This window comes from Delphinapterus leucas, chromosome 3, assembly GCF_059928025.1.
Source record: "Delphinapterus leucas isolate spDelLeu-1000000601 "Yukka" chromosome 3, BTC_Dleu_Yukka2, whole genome shotgun sequence".
NCBI lineage: Eukaryota > Metazoa > Chordata > Mammalia > Artiodactyla > Monodontidae > Delphinapterus > Delphinapterus leucas.
In genome coordinates, this window is record NC_143131.1 from 94,763,866 (window position 1) to 94,788,441 (window position 24,576).

Below are 24,576 nucleotides of genomic sequence, written 5' to 3' on the forward strand. Positions count from 1 at the left end.
CTAGCTGTAACTGCAGCTAGAGCCCATAGTAGTTTTTAACATTGTGCTATATTTGCACTCTCTTCCTTTCTCTCCCCAACCATACAGACACACACTCGTACACATACATAAATCTGCACACAAAAAAACAGCAATTCCTTATGGTTCAACCATAAAATGTAAAAATATATCATCAGTCATAGAAAAATTACTTAATTTTGTATTGATATTAGTCAGATTTCTAAGAGTGTATCCAAAAGCCTGTTTAATTGGGTGTTTGTGTATATGTCCTTCATCTAAGCTCATGTCCTATAATGATTGCATAGTGATAAAATGTTTTGTCTGCTTGCCTTGGTTTTAGTTTCACTGTTGAAGTTGATATACTGTTTTACTAATTTGGATTTTAGATTGTTTTCTGATTTTATGAAAGAATATTCCACAACATTCAACATTCACATCTTCTTTGCTTTGCAGTCCCTCTAATGGTAGCCTATAGTGAATATTCAAACAGTGGAAAAGGCAGCGACCTTGATTGGGTAGTTTTAAACAAAAAATGTAATGTTCTGATCTCCTGGCAAGATTAACACTACTTCACAGAATCATGTGTCAATGTTGCCAATTTAAGGACTTATTTTGCTACCGAAACTTATTTTTTAGAATACCACTTAAAGGATGTGTATAGGGTATATTATGCATATAAATTTCTTTTATAATTTTATTTATTTATTTTTGCTGTACGCGGGCCTCTCACTGTTGTGGCCTCTCCCGTTGCGGAGCACAGGCTCCGGACACGCAGGCCCAGCGGCCATGGCTCACAGGCCCAGCGGCTCCACGGCATGTGGGATCTTCCCAGACCGGGGCACGAACCCGTGTCCCCTGCATCGGCAGGCGGACTCTCAACCACTGCACCACCAGGGAAGCCCTAAATTTCTTTATCTTAATTTTATTTGTAAGAATAGCTCATTGTTGCCAACAGGCAGGGCCACAAAGGAGCACTTACAATATGGTAGCGTTACAAGCAAGGTGGATTAGATAGTGGTGACTTCTTCCTTCCATACCCCGGGCACCTGCTAGTGTTTCCTGATCTTGCTTTCTACTTGACGTGGGTGCATTCCTTTGAGCCATTAACATCTCTGTGTTGATTAAACCCTAAGACTCATAGCAGAGGTATACTTCTCAAAATTTTCTCAGTTTCTCAACTGATTTTTCTGGAATTTGAGATTTGGAAAAACTTGCACATCTGCCTGGAAATGCTGCAGAGTAACTCCCATGTGGACACACTGCCTTTGTGTTTACTGGTCTGTGCATTCCGTCTCTTCTACGTCTCTGACCTTCCTCTGGCATCATTATTCCTTTGTCTTGGGGTATCTTTCCTCTAGTGAGAGGCTGCTGATAATGAAAATGTCTTTATTCAAACTCATTCTTGACAGATAATATTAATGAGCATTCAATTCTTGTTTGATGGCTACTTTCTCTAATCACTTTAAGGCTATTATTACTCTTAGTTCTTGCCTTGCTGTTGTTGGGAAATCAACTCCTGGTAGTGTTGACTTCTCTGGGTAGAGAGTAACCTACCTTGCCTTAGACAGAGTGGGGGTTGCAAAACAGCTGTTGCTGATTAAAAGGATTACTATTGACCTTGGGTCAGGTCCCAGAAAAATGAGAAGGATCCCATGTGTCTTTGACTTTTACCTCATTGTAAGGGGCCAATTGTAGGGGCCCAGAAGTTTGAACTCACTATTATATACAAAATTCAGAGGGGATTTTTTTTTTTTTTTTTTGCGGTATGTGGGCCTCTCACTGTTGTGGCCTCTCCCGTTGCGGAGCACTGGCTCCGGACGCGCAGGCTCAGCGGCCATGGCTCATGGGCCCAGCCGCTCCGCGGCATGTGGGATCTTCCTGGACCGGGGCACGAACCCGTGTCCCCTGCCTCAGCAGGAAGACTCTCAACCACTGCACCACCAGGGAAGCCCAGAGGTTGTTGTTTTTTAAAGAAATAGAACTAGCAAATGTTAGTTAGCTTCAGATGTTTATAAGAAATTATATTACTGTTTTGCTATAATATAGGTCCTCATTACATATGTTAGGGTTTTTATTCATATTTTTTTGATTTATTAACTATTTTTGCCTGTGTTGGGTCTTCGTTTCTGTGCAAGGGCTTTCTCCGGTTGCGGCGAGTGGGGGCCACTCTTCATCGCGGTGCGCGGGCCTCTCACTGTCGTGGCCTCTCTTGTTGCGGAGCACAAGCTCCAGACACGCAGGCTCAGTAGTTGTGGCTCACGGGCCCAGTTGCTCCGTGGCATGTGGGATCTTCCCAGACCAGGTCTCGAACCCGTGTCCCCTGCATTGGCAGGTGGATTCTTAACCACTGTGCCACCAGGGAAGCCCTATTCATGTTTATTTTAAATTCCTATGTTCTTTATTTCTTTAGTCAGAGTGCATAAGAAAAGAACTAGAATAAATTTTCTATCAAAGTCAAAGAAAATACATAGCAAATGTTCTTAAATTTTCATGTAAATGATTGTAGAAAATGTAGATTCAAAGTCTGCTTGGTTTAATATGACACTGTGGCATAATAGATCTAGGAATGGCTCCAACAATTGAATTCAATTATCAAAATACAAGTTGACCAACAAGCTAATAAAATTTAACCTTGTCAAAGCAATTTCTCTAAGTATAAATTAAATACCTACTATCTCACTACTTTAACCATTTAGCAGAGACTATATTTTAGATGAGGCGTTCATTGAATTATACATTAATAACATTTCCTGTGTTGATACAGCATATGCTAGTCTTACTGTAACCCTACTACATTTCAAAGTAAATCACTGCTTTGTAGAAGGTACTTTTTATATGTGTTAGTATTTGATATTCTGCAAAACGTCATTTACTCTCTACTATATTTTTCACACTTGCTAGGAAAGAGTATTTGTCTCTTTTGGGAAGGGTGAAAAATTTAGTTTTCTTTCACTGTCTATTCATATTTGAGGAGGATAATTAAATATTGTATGTGTGGCAAGTTTAGTGTTTATTTGCAGGATTAGCCTAGTGTCTAAAATGAAAAATATTGGTCTGATAAATGTTTTCTCTTCTTAAGATATGGATGATTTTGAGATACAAAAGTAGCAATAATATTTAACTACTACTTATATGACTGTGGAAACAGAGTCAAGTTATTGTTCTAAGGTTATGAAATGGAGTGTAATAGCATTAATTTGTTATGCTCAAGTACATGCTTATTCATTTTTAAACTAAGTGTTGTGAACCAACTTTACCTGCACTAGGTACTTGGGAGATATGGCAGTAAACAAGAGAACCCCTACCCCTCGAGAGCTTTGTAGTTTTTCAAGGAAAGTGTGTAATGAACAAATATTAACTGTTGCACTTAATACAGGTATATCTTCTAGAGCTGGTATTAAAGTTTCCAAATAATTCATATTCTACAAAATTATTTAATGAAACAGGGCTTTATTGGGATAAGCTAAGTTTTGATGAGTTAACAATAACAAGAACAACAAATGTTCCTTAGTGATAAGAAGCAACAAATTTGTATTTCTCACTTAAGCTAGATATCCAGAGTTGGTTGGCAAAGGGCATCTGTTCATCTTCGTCTGATGGAGGCAAAATTATCTTATAATGCTGCCATTTCAACTGGGGTCATTTAGGGTCCAATTTAGTAGAGGCAGAGAGGTACAAATTCTTGTACTGGCAATTAAATGCTTCTGCCCCAAAGGGACATATGTTATTTTCACTCACATTTCGCATGGCCATCTAATTTCAATGGGATGGAAGAGTGCAATCCTCTAGGTACCCAGAAGTAAAAGAGAACAGAATATTGATGAACAATGGTAATATTTCCCACAGATCGTAAATCTGATTACCACATTTTCAATACAGTCTTTCTCCCACCCACGTTACACACTCCACCCTCAACAAGGGAGATAATCTCAAATTCTCATTTAATCATGGCATTAAGATCAAAATCCAGGATTTCTGAATGATACAAAGTATTCTTCATATCAAAGGATAATGTGTAGTGGTTATCAGATTCAGCTGTGGTTACTGTTGATCCTAAGAATTCTGAAGTAAAAATACAAGTTATCTCCCCTGACCCCATGCCACATACCCAATATATAATGGTGAGATAAAGATAGGATAACAGAAATAAACAGCCCCATTTATGATGAGAAAAAATAGAAGACACACAAGAGTCACTGGTTCGTACATTTTCTAAATTCCACTGGCAGATTCGGTGAGGGCCACATACTTTGGGAGTGAGGACTGCTCATTAATAAGCCCTTGAAAATACTCTTAGGAGGAGATCCCTTGCTCACTGTTGTCCGTGGCCCTTAGCTCCGTCCTCCTAGAGAGCCTGCCTTTTCTATTATACTGCTTGGCCAGATCTGAAATAGGTATTGGGGAATATGCTGATACTGGGAACTTTGTAAGTTAATTGATCACTTTCTATGTGTGGGCATCTGGGTGACCAAGAGTCATGTTAAGTCTCAAATAGTCATGACCTCCTGATTCTTTTATCAGTACAGCTCTCTCAAAAATTTAATAGCATTCTTATCTATTCGATTCTAGAAATCTCAGTCTGACAGTAGCCACACCCCTCATTCTTCGCAAGGATCCCAAAACTGCTACATGGGCAAAGTTGAATCAACAATATTTTTCTCCACTTTTTGACTAATGGAAGGCACCTTGAGTCTGTTGGCTTTGGTGCAAGAGCCATATCTTATGCTCTTTACACTGAGTCATTTTTTTCCAATTGAAAAGTTACTGTGTCAGGATTCCCTTTCTGGTCATGATGGCAAAACATGCACCTGATTTACTCTCCCGCTTTATACAACTAAAGAGCTGGGAAAATATATGAAACAGCTGTTTTCACATATTGGCTATAAGGCAGCACAGGACTGTGATTGCTGAGAAATAGGAAACAAATGAATTGAGTTCTAGGATGGCCTAATTTTCTACCTGGAGCCACATTTGAACCAGTGAAGCAGGAAGAGGTTGCCAAACAGAACTTCAGTTGCCTCAATAAGTTGAGAAGGCAGAGGTAAGAGTTCAGAGTGTCTGAGGTAGTCGGAAATTGCGAAAGAGTTCTAGAGGGGAAAAAAATGTCACAGAAAAGAGCTCAAGAAATCTGACTATGAGTTCCCTAGACTCTTTAGCTGAAAAACAATCTGTTTGTGCCTCGGATGAAATTCTGTAAGATCAAGCAAGGGAGCCTCTGGGGAGCTGTGAGCTGAACTGTTCCCAGAACTCACCCAGAGCCACAGTAAAGAGTTCTCGATAATCACTCAGTAGAGACCAAGGAGAGCCACACCTTAGTCATGGGGTTAAACTAGACCTAAAAGTAAAGGCTACTCTACATCCTAACAAATCTTAAACAAAACTTGGAAGGATCAAACTAAACAGCAAGTATAATAACTTAATTGTCCAGCAGAACAAAGCCCAAACTCCTTAAAGGAAGACAACAAAATCAAGATTCTCATCAATATAAACTTCATGATGTCCTGGGTGTGAAAAAAATTACTAAATATAAAAAAATCAGGAAAATGAAACCCATAATTAGAGGACAAGTCAGTCAACAGAAACAGACCCAGTAGCCAATAAATATTAGTAGAGAAAATGCAGTCTTTTAAACAAACTGTGCTGGCTTTATTATATCTATAAGGAAGACAAATGAATTTTGACTTTTACCACATGCCATACACAAGAATAAACTTGAAATGGATAACTCAACTAAATATATATGCTAAAGCTATAAATCTTCTATAAGAATAAATAGGTAAAAATCTTTATGACCTTGGGATAAGCAAAGTTTTTTGATAAACACCAAAAGCATAAAAATCATTGATACATTAGAGTTTATCATTATTGAAACAGCCACTCTTTGGAAGACATCATTAAGAAACTGAAAGTAGAAACCACAGATTAAATAAAAATATCCAACAGGTACATAAAATACATGTAAGAGTTATTTATATATTCTAAATACATAAAGAACTCTTGCAACTCATAGGAAGAAGACAAATTGTCCAATATACTAAGAACCAGAGATCTGAACAGGCATTTCACAAGAGTGTGTACGGTGGTCAGTAAGCACATGAAACAATGCCCAACATCATTAGTCATCAAAGAAATGCAAATTAAGTTCACAATGAATAGCACTACACATTAACTTGAATCGCTGAAATTAAAACTGACAACCCTAAATGTTGGTGAGGATGTGAAGCAATTGAAACTGTCATATATTGCTGGTGGGAAGGTAAAATGGTACAACCACACTGGAAAACTCTGGCATTTTCTTTTCAAGATAAACAGGTACATATCATATGACGCAACAATTCTACAGCTAGATAGTTACTTAAGGGAAATAGAAACATTTGCGTACACAAAGCCTTGTATATGATTGCTCAAAGAGGCCTTATTTATCATAGACAAAAACTGCATACCATCCAAATTTTCATCAGTATATGAATGGATAAACAAATTGCAGTAGTCCGTGCAATAGTATACTACTTAGCAAAAAAACAAAATGACTTTCTGATACACATACCAGCACAGACAAATTTTTTAAACATGCTGGGTGGAAGAAGCCAGATACAAAGGAGTACACACTGTATAATTTTGTTTTATAAAATTCTAAGGAAGGCATATGTAATCTATAGTGGCAGAAAGCAGATCAATTGCTGATTTGGGGCCAGGAGTAGAGAGAGATTGGGAAAGGATGTGAAGGAAACCCTTTATGAAGATGGAAATGTTCTGTATTTTGATTGTGTATTGTTGCCAAAACTCACCAAACTTATAACTTAAAATATATGAATTTTATTGTTCGTAAATACAGTTGATTTATTACATTATGGTTCTTTGTCTCTTCAAGGCATACTCAAGCTTACCCTTTATTCTTCAAAGTCAAGAAAAACTTTTCATTTTGAACTTTTACCTCTACAAGACCCTGAATATTTTGCGTTCTGTCTGTTCCACTTTCCCTTGAAAACCAAACAATTCTTTTATGAGCCCAAGTCTTTTTTATTTTACCTTGTCAAATACAGCCTGTGTTATTCTTCTAAGGCTGTCATAACAAAATACCACAGACTGGGTGGCTTAAATAACAGAAATTTATTTTCTCACAGTTCTGGAGGCTGGAAGTACAAGATAAGGTGTTGGCAGGGTTGATTTCTCCTGAGGCCTCTCTCCTTGGCTTGCAGACAGCTGTCTTTTGGCTGTGTCTTCACAAGGCTTTTTTCTCTGTGCTTTGGCCCCTGGTGTCTCCCTCTCTCTTCTTACAAGGACAACAGTCATATTTGATTATGCCTCGCCCTTTTGACCTCTTTTAACTTTACCTCTTTAAAGGTCCTGTATCAAAATATTGTCACATTGGGCATTAAGGCTTCAACACAGGAACTGGGGGGACATGTTCCAGCCTGTAACTTTCTGCTCTTTCCCCTGCCCCCAGGTTCATGTCCTTTTCACATGCAAAAACATTCATGTCATCTCGACCCCAAATTCTTAATTCATTCTAGCATTAGCTCAAGCCCAAAGTCTCATCTAAATATCTAAATCAGGTATGGGTGAGACTCGAGGTACAATTCATTCTGAGGCAAAATTCCTCTCCAGCTGTGAATGTATGAAGCCAGACAAGTTATGTGATTCCAGAATACAGTGGTGGGACAGGCGTAGTTCAGATATTCCCAGGTCAAAAGGGAGAAATTGGAAAGACAAAAGGTGTGATGGGTTCCAAGCAAGTCCACAACCTAGCAAGGCAAATTTCATTAGTTTTTTTTTTTTTTCCATTAGATCTTGAAGCTCAGGAATAATCCTCTTTGGTTCCACCCTCTCTGCTCTCCAGGCCCACTGGGGCATAACTCTTTGGTGGGGACAGCACAGTCCTCCAAGGCTCTGAGTCATAGCCTTGCCTTTGAAGCCAAGGAGAAGGTAGCCCTGACCCCGCCTGTGGTGGCAGTGGCAGCCCTGCTGATTTCAGAATCATCCTTGGTCACTCTTACCTTTTCTTGAACCACAATGCGTGTTGGCAGTCAGATAGCTCTATTGTCCCATCCTGTAGAATCCCAGAATTCTGACAGCTGTCCTTCATTTCATCCTGCCTCTGTCCCCTTTACTTCATACTGGTAGTGTCCCTGCTGATATAATCCCATCTCTGTTCCTGGTTTCTGCTGCAATGGCTGATCAAACCCATGAGTCACACCCAGGATATCTTTATCAAGTGATTTTCCAGCCACTCCCTTGCTATTCTTTTCTGAACTCATTTTCTCATTTTTTACAATATGGATAGGCTGAGAATTTTCCAAACCTTCAAGTTCTGGTTACTTTTTGCTTAAAAATTCCTTCAATTTCTCTCTTTCCTCTCACATCTTACTATAAGCTGTCAAGAGGAATCAGGCTGCACTTTCAACACTTTGCTTAGAAATCTCCTCAGCTAAATGTACAAGTTCATCACTTTTAACTTCTACTTTCCACAAAATATAGAACACAGTTTGGCCAAGTTCTTTGCCACCTAGCTGGCACTGTAAGTCTTCACAGGGCCATTCTACCATTCTATCAAGTTCAGGATGGTGGGGAGGATGGTAATACTGGTGAATTCTATGAGCACGGGTCCATTGTCTCACTTCATTTGCTGTACACTGAGTTCCTTGATCAGAAGCAGTGCTGTGTGGAATACCGCGACAGTGGGTAAGGCATTCTTTACGTCCAAGGATGCTACTTTTGGCAGAAGCATTGCACGCACGGAAGACAAATCCATATCCAGAGTAAGTGTCTCTTCCAGTAAGAACAAAATGTTGTCCTATCCATGGTGGAAGGGATTCAGTGTGATCAAACTGCCACCAGATAACTGGCTGATTATCTTGGGCAGTGGTGCCACACTGGGGACTCAGTATCATTCTTTACTGCTGGCAGACTGGGCACTTAGTAGCAGCAATAGTGCAGTCAGCCTTGGCAAGTGGAAGTCCATGTTGCTGAGTCCATGCACAACCTTTATCCTTGCCACCATGGCCACTTTGTCCCTGAGCCCATTGGGTGATGACAGGGGTGACTGCGAAAAGAGGCTAACTAGTATCCACAGAACAGGTCATTCTTCCGTTTAATTATTCAAACCCTCCTCTGCTGAGGTCACCCATTGGTGAACATTCACATTGGATACAAATATATTCACATTTTTTTTTCCCATTCAGAGAGGTTTATTCACATAAATCGTCCCCAGATTTCCTTGTGCCAATCTTCCATTGCTGATCGTTCCTTGGTGCATAATCTAACCCCAAGTTTCTGCAGGCAACAGTGTTATCAAATATTTTTCCGTTGTGTAACATGGACACTATTTTTAAACTTCCATTATCATTATCCATTACCTACAGAAGAACTACTTAAGCCAGCAGGGACTCAGGCTGAGGGAGACCCCATACATGGCTTCAGGGTGAGAGAGAGGTGGAAAGCTTCACATTGTCAAAGTGGTAGAGAAGTATTATCCTTTTTTTGTACTCAGGATTAGAGGATGTTAGTGTTAGTGTACTTAAGTATCTTCTACCTTAAGAGCGTAAGTTTAGACATTGAAATTCACCATCTCCTTTCCATCACTGAGAACCTATGCAACTCTGTAACTAGGGCATCAACAAAAGCAATCACAAATTCTTGCACAGTTAAAAAGCATAAACTCTATGATACATATAGATCTTTGCTTTAAAAAACAGAAAGGTAAGCTTGGCTTGACGGAGTTGTTATACAGAAGAGTTGAGGTTCTTGAGTTATGGAGCCAGGAGAAAAACATACATAGTTTTGGGGAATCATGCAATAAGCCCTTCCAAGAGAGAACAGTTGGCTAAACTCAACCCAAGAAAAATATGATTGAATAGGTTTCATGTACACATTCCTATTCCTCTGTGGCTTGCTGTATTTTGCTATATTAGTGGAGTTTGTTTTGAACTGTGTTACTTGTGTAACACGTTAGTATGCTGGAGAGAAAAAAATCATATATGAACCAATGCGACTTCAAGAGTACATTGTTATTCCCTACTCACCAGTGACATATGAGCTTATTTATATTGCAGGAAATATGCATTGTAGCAGAAAGGCTGTATTAAGTAGAAAAGTGGAAGGGTGCCAGAGAATCTATAGTTGTCAGCCTTATTCTAATCTGAAGTCATGAGGGAAGGCTTTCTGGAGGAAGTGATTGAAGCTAACACCTGCAGGATTTTTCAAGGCCATGTTGTTGTAAAGGTTAAGAGAAAAGCATTTCAAACAGAGGGAAAATTTGGGGAGAAATATTCAGAGGCAAAAGGGCAAAAACAAACAAAAATCTGGGACTTTTGCAAGGAGCTAAAGAAAGTTCAGTATTTTTGGAGGTGAGGGAGCAGTTGGTGTGAGATGAAACGAGAGATGTACAACAGGGCCAGACCAGGATTTTCTTCCTTAGTAGAAATGGAAGACAGTGACAAGAAAAAATTTGGTTGTTAAATGGAGAATGGTTTATTACAGGGGCGAGAGTGGGATCAGGGAGACCAGCGAGAAGGTTATTGCAGTTGTCGAAGAAAAAATTTGATTGTGGTTTGAACCCAGCTAATTACAGTGGGGAAAAGAGCAAATGGATTCAAGAGCTATCAAGGAGGTAAAACAAGTAACACCTAGGGCTGTGTGTTTGCATGTCGGGGGTCAGAACAGGAAGCATGAAGAATCAAGAATATAAGGTTAATTTTAGATCTGTTATACCTGGAACAGTAGAGATATTGCCCAGTTGCTAGTCAGATATATGAGCCTGGATTTCAGAAATCAAGTATGGGCTGAGGATAAATTTGGGAATTGACGACACAAAGATGGCTGTTAAAACCATGGAGTGAATGTAAGAATTTAGGAAGAGAGTGCAGAGGAGAAAACAAAATTGAGCTTGTATGACTCTTGTTTCCCAATTGATTTTTTTTTTAACATCTTTATTGGGGTATAATTGCTTTACAATGGTGTGTTAGTTTCTGCTTTCTAACAAAGTGAATCAGTTATACATATACATATGTTCCCATATCTCTTCCCTCTTGCGTCTCCCTCCCTCCCACCCTCCCTATCCCAATTGATTTTTGTACCCCAGAGAAGCTTCCCTGGCTTTCTGTGCTCTTGGTCAGTTTAGCTTAACCCCTGCCGAAACAATGCCTGTGGTGATGATCGTGATGGAGCAGGTCAAGTGGCAGATTGGGCCCCAAAGAGATGCATGGCTAAGACTTCAAGGGTGCCTATCCATGTTGGCTGCTCAGCAGTGGAGTGCCAGGAAGAACAGGAGGCAACCAGCTTTTTTCTTCTAGTCTAGTCTTCAAAATAGACAGGTTGCCTGAACTGCTTCCCGTGGCAGGCACTGGAACCAGTCCAAGATGCTGGGCAGCTATGACTGGTTTCTCTGAATTACACACAGGTAATGCCATAGTCAGGTGCATTGGCTCTACCATTTAATAGTCATGGCACCTTGAGCAGCTTCTCCGTGACTCAGTTTACTTCCATGGAAAATGGGTATAATTATAGTAATTATCCAATGGCGATATTGTGAGGATTAAGTTATTCAGTGCATGTAAAGCACTTAGACCTGCACTTGGCATGTAGTAACTTGAAATAAGCATAAGCTATAATTATTACTTATCTTTAGGTTCAGTGTGGGCACAGAGGTAGTGATCAAGGGAAAAATGGTAGGTAGGTAACTAAAGGAGGATGGAGCTTGGCAGCTCTCCTCTATGAGCACAGTGGGAAATAAACAGAAGTTAGTGGGTACAGTACTAAATATGCCCATTCTCCTGGATTGTTACACAGCCATCTGCTAAGTGGTTCAGTGCCTCCAGTGCCAGGCACTGTGCACGCCTATGGTAATGTCAGGAGTCAATGACAAGAGTGACATTTTCTTTAACATCTTTACTGGTTACCATTTAAATTGGGCAATCACCGTTCATGAATCAGTTTTTCTGAGGCGAAAGTAAAATCATGTTTAATGAGACCAAATTTACTGGGCTGGATATTGGCAGGACTTGAATCACTAACCTGTACTCCGGTTTATTTAGTAACTCTGAAGCTGTCCTTCATACCAAACTTGGGTGTAACACCTGTATCATTCATTAAACAAATATTTATTGAGAGCCTACATTGTGCTGGGGTGCCATTCTAAGGTATGTTAGTGATCAAAACAGGCAAAGATTCTCACCCTTGTACAACCTGTATCCTATGTTATAAGGAAGGCACAGGGAAGGTGTGGATAATTCATGTAAAACAATTTGCACAGGTTTTCTGGAAACAAAATTTCCCACCTGATTGATACAGTTTTCCAGTGGTTCAACCTGCCTTTCTGACAAACTGTATTTTTGTCCTGGTAAGCCTCCCTTCTCTCTGGGACTTCCTGTGCTCTCAGTTGATATCACACACTTCAGATCTTTAAGTATACTGGAGACCATCTGGTCCAAAAGTCTCATTTTATAGATGTGACAGTTGAGGCCCAGAAAATAAAAGGAACTTGGCTTATGTCTTCAGAGCGAGTGACTGCCTTTGTCAGATGTAAGATTACTTGTAACAAGTTTCCCCTGAGAATTAGATGAAAATAAAAGAAAATAGTTCAGTGACTCCCCACACCTACCCCAATGCATGATGCTCCAACTCTTGAGTCTTACAATTGTTGTTTACTTAGAGTGTATTTCTGTATAGAAGACATAGAGCTTACATCACTCAGAAATGGTTTTGGTGAAGGCAGCCGTAAATACCAAAACAGCAGTGGCTTAAATAAAAGAGAAATTGATTTCTGTCTCATGTAAAAGAGATGCAGAGATAGGCAGCTCAGGGGTGGTGAGGTTGCTCTGTAATCTTCATGATTCAGGTCTTTCTAGCTCACCTCTCCACCATCCCTGGGGCGTGGCCCTTGTCCTCACGTCCAAGTTGGCTCGTCTGGCCATCATATCCGTATTCTAGAGAGCAGTGTAGTGTAAAGGGAAGAAAGAGGTGAAGTATGAGTGTTACTGTGTCCGTATCAGCCAGGTGTGATCAGAAAAGCAGGTCTACTAAGAGTGAAGTAGAAGAAGGGATTTATTTTAGGGACTTGACCTTCCCTAAAGGGCATGGGTTAAACTGTTTATGTTCTGCTATGTTGGTTCTGTATATGGTGCTGGGCCTGAAGATAGCACGGCAGGCCATTTAAAAGGAAAGATGGACGTGTTCATGGTCAGTTTTATGTGTCATCTTGGCTAGTCTGTCATCCCCAGTCATTCGGTCAGTTGCTGTGAGGGTATTTTGTAGATGTGACTGAAGTCTGTAATCAGTTTACCTTAAGTACGGAAGATTATCCTTGATAACCTGAGTAGGCCTGATTCAGTAGTAGGCAGAACCGAGGCTTCCCAGAAGAAGAAATTTCACCTTTGGATAGCAGCTTCTCCTCGTGCCTGAGAGGTCCAGCCTGCCGTTCCTGATGGCCTGCCTAACAGACGTTGGTCTTGCCTAGCTAGCTTTCAGTGTAAGCCAATTCCTTGCAGTGATTCTCTTCATTTGTATCTCCTACTGGTTCTGTTTCTCTGGCAGAACCCTGACAGACACAGATCTGGTGTGAGAGAAACAAGGATGCCCTGGAACCCACGAGGACGAAGTAGAACCTACATTCATCTCTAACTGCCTCCAAATCTCCAACTCTGATGAGGCTGGTGAAAAGCTGGCCCCCTTTGTCATGGAGCTAACGCACCTTGTCCAGAAGCTGGATAAGCAGCAGGATCCAGCAGGAACTGCGGCAGACCCAGCTGCTATGTCATGCTGACAGGATGAGCCAGCAGATCTGAGACAAGGTGCATGAGCTGCAAGGGCACCTGACTTTACTGTGACCTTCCTAGTGTAAACATGGCTGCCACTTCACTTCTGCCTTCCTAACCTTGCGCGAATTTCTCCCGTGCCCCATCCTAGCCCAGGACGATACAGAGGAGAGGAGTCTGGGAAACACTGTTCCAGTTTAGTTAGGTTGACACAGCACAAAACCACCACTGCCAGGTATCTTGGGGGAGGTTTCTTGGAAGCTTCCATATGCCACTTTATTTTATAGCTTACTGTCTAGGACATACAGAACATATCTGGCTGTATTTCTAAAAATCAGAGGTTCTCTGGGCTTCCCTGGTGGCGCAGTGGTTGAGAGTCCGCCTGCCGATGCAGGGGACACGGGTTCGTGCTCCGGTCCGCGAAGATCCCACATGCCGTGGAGCGGCTGGGCCCGTGAGCCATGGCCGCTGAGCCTGCGCGTCCGGAGCCTATGCTCTGCAACAGGAAAGGCCACAACAGTGAGAGGCCCGCGTACCGCAAAAAAAAAAAAAAAAATCAGAGGTGCTCTTCTTTTGAAAGGGAGGATGACATTGGTAACAAAACCTTCCACCAGAGGACTACTCTTTACAGGTTCCTACCTTCTAGAGCCTAATTTTTAGGAGGGGAAATAAGATATTGTACGAACCTTTGTTGAGCTTTGTAAATAGAAATGCTTTTCCTTCATAGTCCCTTGGAAAACTTCTTGGAGTGTTTTCATGTTTAACAAACTTTTCATGTATCAAAGTATTATCCCCAGGACAGCAGTGAACCACTATAAGCGGGTGATTCTTTACCCTAGGTGTCAGGGTGTATCTTATATAGATTAGCAGCAGGACTTTTTAAAAGCCTTTTGAGGGGATGTTGTCTTTCCCTGGAAGAAGAAAATGCAGGGTCAGTGACCAGGAGCCTCCCGTATATATGGAATGCCTTCAGGGATCTGCTTTAGTGTAATGCAGAGGAAACTCACCTCTATTGTAGATTTACATAGCTCAAATAGACTTTATTTAAATGCCTCTTTGTCTGTACAAATTCAACCAATCCAATTCCAGTTCATATTTGTGCAGTAATAATACCATACGATGTCGTTTGAGCTTTACCACAAGCCAGGCACTGGTCTAAGCAACTTAAGTAGATTATCACATTAAAATTTCACAAGAAGCCCATGAAATACTTACTATCACTATGATTCATCTTTTACAGATTAGGAACTGAAGCACAAACAGGTAAAGTAAATTCAACAAGATCATATAAACAGCCGGGATGAACTCAGGACATGGGACCTCCGGAGCCCTTCTCTTGCATTTCCCTGCTTCACTCCTGGATCCTGACTCATTACAGAAATAATACATCCAGTACCCTTTCTGCTCGAAGGCAGGAAAGTGAATGCAGGAAAACGTGTTTTAACAATGACGACTTAAAGCAAGAGTTTCCACTTAGCCCACAGGTAACTGCGAAGTTAAATTAATTACCCTATTTTAGGATCATTCTGATTAAATACAGTTAAATAAATAATAACCTCTGACTATATTGGGATCATCTCTAAAGGAAATACCCTGAGACTGGAAGGTGGAAGACAGGGAAAAAGAGGCAGGGCTGGGGGGGCCTAGCACCCCGACATCAGACCTGCAGGAGTGCCCTTTGATGGGGTCCAGGCTTCCCTCTACACCTAGTGCACAGAGCCCTCCTGGCTCAGTTCTGTGAGGGCAGATGCTGTTTGATGCTCCTCTGCAGCATCCAGGGGTTCTTCAGGGGCTTTGCACAACCCAGGGGCTCAAGAACTGTTTTGGGAAGGAGTACTTGAAGGAAGGGGCTTGGGAGCCATGTATTAGGTTAGGATCTTCTAGGCTGATGCAGTCTGCTCCATTATATGCTGAAGGTAAGACTCAGCGGCAGATGTTGTTTTCTCCTGTGTCACCAGTAGCCACTGGAGCCAGAAACCCGTATGTGACACCATAACTAGCCTGTTGTTGTTTTTTTTTGGTGGGGGGGGCGGGTCAGTGTGGGATTTGATAAAGAGACCACCCAGAGGTGTGTATTCTGCTGACAGCAGCCCTGAGACCCCCGGTAAGCCTGCAATCCACAGAGGCAGAGGATGTGATTCTTCATTGCCCTTGAAGTCACTTCCAACCTGTTTTGACCATGTGACTGACAGACAAAAACCCAAACAGGTTGAGTATTGCAGAAAATATGAAATGAGCCTGAAGCCGGTAAATCCATGGAGGATAATTTTTTTTTTCCCTACATCTGATAACAAAAGGTCTCCAGCATGACAAACCGCCTGCCTGCAATTCACCTATCTCAAAGTTCTCTTGGCTCTCTTTCTCTGTCTCTCTTTTTTTAACCTTGGACATGGAATGTGTGAAAGACAGACTGAACAGTATCAATAAAAATCCCGAAGGCTAGAGACGTTTCTGCCATTCACAGAATTTATGAAAAACCCTCTGTCTGTGGAAGGCTCTCCCAGCTCGAAAGCCTCAGCGTGGCTGGCGAGTTCCCTGCAGCAGCTGGAAGCGGAGCTATAAATAGAGCTAGGCTGGAAGCGCCCTCCGCAGCGGGAGTGGGCGGGAGATCCCCGGCTCTTCCCTCCCCATCAGCCCGCGGCGCGAGCTCTCTGCCGGGGAAGCCTGCGCTGCGGGCTGACGGCGTTAACCCTCCCGACGCCGGGCAACTCCGGGAGGCAGCGGGAGGACGTGATGGCGAACGGACTGGAAAGGGAAATGAAGACACGCTTCTCACCTAGTACTGGCAAACCACAGTCTGGGATTTCTCTCCCTCCCTCTCTTTCCCCCCAAGCTCTGGTTAACCCTTGAAATTCGGCCTTGAAATACACAGAGGGAATTTGTTACATGACTTAAAAAAAAAAAAATTGAGCGGCTGAAATCCAAATCTTTAAAACCATTCCCAATTTGGTTTGCGGAATAATGTTGGTTGTCATATTTCGCCGTAGGGTTCCCTCGCCCGTGCTGCTTCTGGACAGTTACTTTCCTCGGGAGGGAACTGTCAAACGGTGTGTGTGTGTGTGTCTGTGGCCGTGTGTGTTATTTTCGGCTGATGCACACCCCTCGGTACCCTCGAGGTCGGCAATACCCTGAGCCTTCTCGGCCCCCGCCTTCCGGGCTGGTCGCTGCCAGCCAAGGACTGGAAAAGGAGGGAGTCCCCAGTCCCGGCAGGGCATCCTGCTAACAGGTTCAGATTTCCGCAGGGTCGGTGCTGAAGCAGGGACGGGCAAGGGGCAGCTGGGCTCCAGGAAGGTGCACTCGGAAGAGCCACCAGTGGGCGACAGGGACCCGGCCCGGCCCCCGCGCGCCCGGTCTCCCCCGGCGGGTGCTCGGAGCCCTGGAGAGGAGGCGCAGGCAGGGGACGCGGTGCGCTCCCCGGCGGCGAACTGTCACGGAATTCGACACCCGGAAAGGCAGCTGGTCCCTGGCCAGCACTCCTGATCCTTCTCAAATGGAAACACTTTCTTCCGATGAACCTGCCGGAATTCTCAGTGGCATCTCACCTCGGCCTTGCCTCCTGGCGCACTTAACATAAGCCGCATTTATCACTTTGAGACAAGGAAGGTTCCAAATGGAGCGGGGCTCTCGGTTGCAGAACAAGGTATGCTGGAGACTAAGGTGACATTGACTTGGGGGGGGCGGGGGGGAGGGGCACATATTTAACCGGGACCATCCTCCCCCAGGCAAGACGGCGAGATGAAGTTTGCCTTGGGCTTCCCCTCTTCCTGCCCCTCTCCAGGCCTTTCTGCTTCACCTTTTCCCTGCCCCCACTCACGCCTTATAAAGGAAAATTCCCCTGAGTGGGTGGCTGGTGGAGAGACTCCCTTATGTTCTTATTTTCAGCATTTTCATGTTCAACACTAGACACAGGTGCCACAGTGCGACCTGAAATTTCCCATCTCTGCTCCTCTTCCACCTTCCCTCCTTTCTCTCTTGCCTGAGTTCCCTGCTATATCCTCTCTCCTGATGCAGCCTACTTTTATTTCTTTGCCCTTCCCCTTTCTAAGTTCCCTTTTCCCTCTTTGCAAATATGAACCAAGATGCAGGGAGGGAGGGGGGAGTGTTGTGACTCCGTGTGTAATGTAGGCCTGGGGTTATAGGGGGTATGGACTGATGGTCTATGAAGGATCTATTCAGCAAGCATTGTTGAGCACTGACTCTGTCTGACCACATTACTATTCATGTGTACGATGACCGGATTCTCATTTTCTCGAGAATAAACTGCTCCCCAGCTTTTCCCTGGGCACCTCTCTGCTTTCCTCTAGGCTGCAGGAATGGGCATCTGTAGGACATGCGGAAGAGGAGGAAGCTCCTTAGGTACAAGCTAGTTGGGTGCCTCTGTGCTCTCACGCTATGGAGTAGTACTAACTATAATCACACATTAATCATGATAACCATTTATCGAGCACTTGCTATGTTTGTGGTATTGTTCTAAGAACTTTACAAGTATTCACTCATTTAAACCTCATAACAACCCCATGAAGTAAGGACAACTGTTATCTCTTTCTTACACAGGGGACAACTCAGGAACAGAAGATTTAAATAATTTGTTCATGATCACACAGCTATTAAGTGGGGGAGCTGCCATTGAAACTCAGAACATCTGACTCTGGACCACAACTCTTAATCTATTACATAGCTCTGTCATCACATATTCATCCACCTATTCTGAGATGGAGGAGCGAACAAGGCAACCAGGATCCTTGGAGCTTGTATTTAAGTTGAGGGAAATAGACAATATATTCAGCAAACAGATTGGATAATTCAGGTAGTGGTAGATGCCACAAAGAAAAGAGAACAGAGTAGTGTAATAGGGAGTGGCGACCTTCACATGGAGTGTGGAGAGGGACATTCTCTTTGTGGTAGGAACATTCAGGCTGAGACCTTAAAGCTCTGAGGAGAGGAAATACAAATAGCCTGTGAACATATATAGTTATTACCTTTAGTACTTACGGGAATGCGAATCGAAGTCACATTGGGTATCCCTTTACACCCATTTAGTTGGCCCCATATTAAAAAGTTTGACAATATCAAGTGATTGAAGAGGATGTGGATCTGGATCCACAGGACCTTCCAACATTGCTGGCAGGAGTATAAACTGGCACAGTGAGTTTGGGAAACGGTTGGCATTGTATCCTAATTTGAACATTTGTACACCTGTGATCCAGCCGTTTCACTCACTTCTAGATTTATATCTATTAGAATCTCTTGTATATGTTCAACAGGAGACATGTGTGTGAACCTTTGTAACAGTCTGGTTCCCAGTAATGAAACCCTGGAAAGAACTTCAATGCCCATCACCAAGGAATAGATGAATAGTGTAATATTGTTATATAGAGGAATATCATACAGCAATCAAAAATGAATAAAATAAGTGACACGTAACAATATGACTGGTTATAAGCTATATAATATTAAATGAAAATTGGCCGAAAGATTACATATAGCATTACATATAACATGACAATCTTTTATAATATTGAAAATTACTATAATAAAAACCCCTACTACTTAGGAATATATGTAGATACAATAACATTATATAAATAGGAAAGCAAGAGAATGAGAACCTGAGATTTGTACTTGTGGTTACCTTAGATGGGGAGAAGCAGGGCGACCATGTGGTTTGTTAGAGGTGAGTCAGTGGCAGGGTCTCAGCTGAGTTTTGGCTGGTAGGGCCAGGTGTGCTTATTACATTGTTAAAAATAACTCGTAAATAATGAAATAGGACAGGCCATGCATGGACTAATGGGAGTAAATGATGAACTGAATATTAAGACTAATCCTGTTTTATGTACTGTGGTCCAGGGTGGAAGGTAGGAAAGAGCAGAAGGTAGACACCTCAGTCTGGGAAGGGGAGCTTGGTGTTCTTCAGGAAGAGGAAGGCTGCCAGAGTAAACATGGGCCAGCAGATCAGAGAGGTAATCTGGGACCAGAACATGCAGAGCCTTGTAGGTCAAAGTAAAGATTGAAGGGTTTTAATCAAGGAAGTGAAATAAAATTGAATTTGAGGTTTTAAAAGGCTACTCTGGGGCTATGTGGAGAATAGACAATACGGGAGGGGCACTTGGGAGGCCACTGCAACAGGAGAGGAGAGAAGATGGTGGCGGGGGTGTAACTGTGTTTCTGCAGGTTATTTACTGTGTCGGGCACCAGCCTGGAGGTCAAGTGGAGGTCAAAATCTAGCCTGTGCTCCCTTGCCAGCAAATGTCCTGTCACAGGGCTTTGAAGGCCTGGAGGAGGGACATCTTTTTCAAATCTACATGAAGGGCTCTGTGTGCCAGCAGCAGCTCAGGGGTGATCAGGGCTGTGAGAATGGACTTGAAGAGAAGTAGATGGATTCGGGACATACTTTGAAGGTAGAATGAACAGGGCTTGTTGATGGATTTAGATTTGGGGGTTAGTAAGGGAAAGAGAGGAGTCAAAAGTGACACCTGGATTTTTTACTTGGCGGTGAGGATATTGATGCTGTTTACAGAGATGAGGAAGAGCAGAGAAGGGAAGAAAATCATATTTTAAATGTATTAATTTTGAAATGCTGTTAGACAGCCAAGTGTAGATGTCAGGTAGGGAGCTGATTTGAGTCTGAAGCTTGAAGGAGAATTTGGGGCAAGAGACTTAAATGTGGAAAGTATAAGCCTGTAGGTGGTATAGTCCAAATTCCTCCACTTAAGTTGTCATTGTCAGATTGTGAATTCCTTGAGGGCAGAGAAAGTTTTTACTTTGTCTTTTTTAATCCCCAGAGGAGGGTAAAGTAGAGTAGGTTATCAGTACATATTGGTTGAATAGATGACAGAAGGGTGCATCAACAGTACAGATGTGGAGAAATAGAGGGGACGTGGAGGAAGTGTCCCAGGTGACTGGACCCTGCCAGTGTCTCAAAGTTGACACTGTGTCCTTTTCCTCCTGAGGCTGAAGCAAGTCTAATGGTGGTGGCACCCCATTAGGAGGATGTGACCTAGGGGCCTTGGGGCCATTGTCATGTGTGGTATCCAGAGCTATTCAGAGAAACCAAAAATGGCACGGACTAGAGAGTGAAAGCCAGAAGAGCCCTGCGGGTCGGAGAAACCAGATGAGGAAGCACTGAGCTACCACAGGCACTCAGCCAAGAACGCAGCAGACCTTGTGGAGGCAGGGACAGGTGAAATCAGCAAGAGGAGACAGGCCCCGGGGGCTGAACGAAAGGGTGCAAGGCAGTGGGTACACATGGAGCCACAGGTTCGGTTTAAAAGCCAGTGTATATTGCAGACATATTTGATAATCACCAGGTAACTGGCTTGGGACTGGCCACAACCTTCTCACCACCCCCAGGCCCACAGGACCTCAGGCTGTGCAGTCCTTTGGGGCATCTCATTTAGAAGATGGTTGCTGAATGTTTTTATTTCCATTATATAAAAAGTGTATTTTGCTTCTATTACCATTGTTAGAATCAAACCTTAGTTTGAAAGAAATGCCTCCATGCAGGACAACTGATGGACTAGATGGCAGAGAGTGTTTTTAATGGTCGATGATTCCACTGGGGGCATAAAGGGAGAATGGGTTATAATTCTTCCCTTGGTTTCTTTCAGGAAATGTAACGGACTACAGTCATTGGCTTTATTTTCCTAACTTTATAAGTTTTAGTTCCCTTTCTTTTTTGATTTTCCATTTATAACTCTTTGTAATAAATACAAATGAGAAATATAAAATATAAGTAATAAAAGTAAAAGATGGAAAAGAAGGAAAAAAAAAAAGAAAATGGTTGCTGAGGCCTTCCCATCCCAGATATCGCATCCCATCCCCCCGCTGGGCCTCCTAGGCAGTACTTCCCCCACAACACCCTCCAGTGCCAGGCTTGAGGGGCTGGCCCGGCATGACTACATTTGGGCCTGACAAGGTTCCCCCATGTCATCATATTCCATCACTCTGCTGACATCTAGTTCTCCAGCCACCACCCTCGCATGGCAGTTCACATCTCTTTACTTGTCCGTCTCCTTCCCTCAAATGGCACCCCTTGCCCCTGTTCACTGGTGTATCTCTGGTGCCAGCACAGTGACTGGCTTAGGGGGTGTCTGCAGGAATTGTGAAAGGAAGAGAGGGAGGTAGGAGGAAGAATTCCCCTTTTTGCTTGGCTCTCAGTTGATCAGGATGAGACCATCCCATTCTCACTAACGAGAGGCGCACGAGGGCCTCTCTTTCCTTGGACAGCTGGGTACAGTATTGCTTAAGAATGTAAGCTTTGGGATAAAATCGACCTGGAATTCAGTTTGGGCTCTACCTCATACGGCTTGGTGAGGTCACTTCACTCCTCTCACAGACTCAATTTTTTCATATGTCAAATATAGATAATAACAAAACCTCCCTTATGCTGTCATTGTGAATTTTAAATAAGACAATGATGTGAAGCTTCTAAGCACAGTGCCTGGCATAAAATAGGGACGCAGTAAAGTTTAGGTATTCTTATTTCCTAAGGCATTTGATTGTCAATGCCTCCTTTATTGACCAACTTCAAGGAATGCTTCTAATTCTGAGGATTTAGGCTCCTTATCCAGAGGCGCCTGTGCTCTGGCAGTGAGGTAGTAGCCATTTTTGGCAGATGGGGAACGATTCTTGGGCACATGGGCATTTGCTGTCTCATCTCTCACATTACGACACATAGTATTCCATTGCACATAATTCATGGCCAGCCAGGAGTCTGAATAACAGTGAGGACTCAGAATGTATTCATTCAACATACCACAAACAGTGACTGAATGTCTTACTATGTAAATGGAGGTGCAGTGATGACTAAGACACAGTCCCTGCTTTCAAGGAAATCACAGTCTAGTTAGGGGGGCAGACAAATACATACTGACAATTACAGTGTACACATTCAGAGGATCACTTCTGATCCAGATCCCTGTCCACAAGATCCCCTGCCCAGTGCTGGGAGGAATGATGTAAACGTAGTAATGTTACCGACCTGGGTCCTTGGACTCTTTAATCAACAGAAATTGATAAGAGGCCAGATGAGAAGTTCACGCAAGGCTTTACTGAGGCTCCTGCTGCAGCAGGGGGGAGCAAAAACAAGTAAGAGGTGCCCTTGCTCGCTCCCCGAGGAGGGCAGCGAGGAGGGCAGGAGGGCGGGCAGGTTCCTTAAGTGGGGTGAGGGTTAGGGGCGGGTCCGTGGGTGGGGCTGGAGGAGTGGCTTAGGTGGTCGGCCCACTCCCTTGGTGGCGCTGTGTGCAGGGATCATGCACAGTACTCAGTTTTGCTCCTGGCACCTCAGAAATAGCGGTTGGTTTGTGGCCTTATTGTATCTTATTGTTCATAATTTGCTAGGACTGCACATGCCTGCAGTTATTTTTAATCCCTTATAGTTTCTTTGTATTCTATTGCAGGAGGAGACCTTTGTCCGGGAGCAAGCACCCTGACAAAGGATTCCAGGTCCCAGCCTATCTCAGTAATAGTGTTGGTCCCTTGTATTTGCACATGTATTTACAGGGTACAAGTCAGGTTCACTTTGAAATTTTTCATTTGATTTTCATGACAACTTTATGAGGTAGGTAGAGATTACTACTCATTTTATGAATGAAATCTAAGACTCCATTGAGCAGATGCATTTACATGAGACAAGCTGTCTTAGGCCATGATCTATCCTTCCAGCCTCTCCTATTCTCCCCGTGCAGGGGTCTGTCCAGCTCACCACCCTTGTGGACTGGGGTTTAGTTTTGATTCTGAGTTTATCCCGTTGGAATTGATGGCCAAGTTTAGCTTCCATGTTGGGACCTTTGCTCTCGGTAGACTTAAACTGACACCTGATCCCATTTGGTCAACTTGGTGCAACCCTTCTGATATCCAGGAGTCCGTCTTGGTACTGGCCACTGGCCATTAGGCAAAGCCCAGGTGAGGGTCATGACTGCTTCCCTGAGAAAGGGGATAGATGCTAGGTTGATTATGCTTGTGCAACTGGGAAGTGAAGGAAGTGGCAGAAGAATCTTTTCATTCCCCAGTTTCACGATGCTGGTTTAGTCACTTGTATTCCTGGATGTTTCTCCTAAAAAGGGAAAGTATATAGGGATCACTCGAACCTCCTTACGAATGGAATGACTTATTTACACTTTCTCAGAGATGTTTTAACTGAAGTTGGTCATTTATGAAATACTTATAAGTCTACAGAATACATCGTTGATTAAAATCTGCTTATGGTTATTTACCAAAATAATGTTTATATATTTAAATTTAATGAGAGAAAGTAAATCTCACAGACTTGTCCTGTGATTATAACATGGGGAGGTGAGTTTTTTGTTGAGAAAATGCGTTTTTCAAATCTACTGTACTTTTCACCTTTGTGAAAGATGTTATTAGGTATTTTTGCTGCCCACAGAATGTCTGGGTGGGGCAGCTCAAACACCTCCTGCCAGGCCTGCAGTGCAGCAAGAGGATGATTTTGACTGTATAGTGGTTCAGAAATACTGAAGGAGCAATCTCCTTCCCCAGATTTTTAACCTTACCACAATAAATTTGATTAGATTATTTTATGCAGGGGGAAAATTGGTTAACTGGTCATTTTCTTTGAATTTAAATATGAAGTTTGTGAAACACATGAGAAATAAAAGTCATAATTTATCAAAGGTGAGTTTTCAAAAGGGCTTTTAAAATTCCATATGCTTCAGTGGATTGGGGATCAAGTTATATGTTAATTGATTGGTAAAGAAATACTACTAGAATTTTTGTTCTGTATTCAGGGAGACTGGTCTGAATTCGTAGAAGGTCTGAATTACAGTGTGTCTGAGTGCTTTAAGAAATATCTTTGTTTTACTTTCAG

The 24,576-nt window shown here is 42.8% G+C and overlaps 1 long non-coding RNA gene across 5 annotated transcripts in view; it reads left to right on the top strand.

Annotated features, from left to right (window-relative positions):
- LOC111183562 (uncharacterized) overlaps positions 1-24,576 on the top strand; it is a 152,985-nt gene that overhangs the window by 60,184 nt on the left and 68,225 nt on the right. For 4 of the 5 annotated variants that reach the window (XR_016392734.1, XR_016392737.1, XR_016392735.1 and 1 more), the window contains exons 1-2: positions 1-13,787; positions 14,992-17,391. The exon at positions 1-13,787 is cut by the window's left edge and continues 60,184 nt beyond it. This is a non-coding gene — a long non-coding RNA (uncharacterized LOC111183562). The remainder of the gene's footprint in view (positions 13,788-14,991; positions 17,392-24,576) is intronic. The other variant, XR_016392738.1, reaches the window with a different exon arrangement.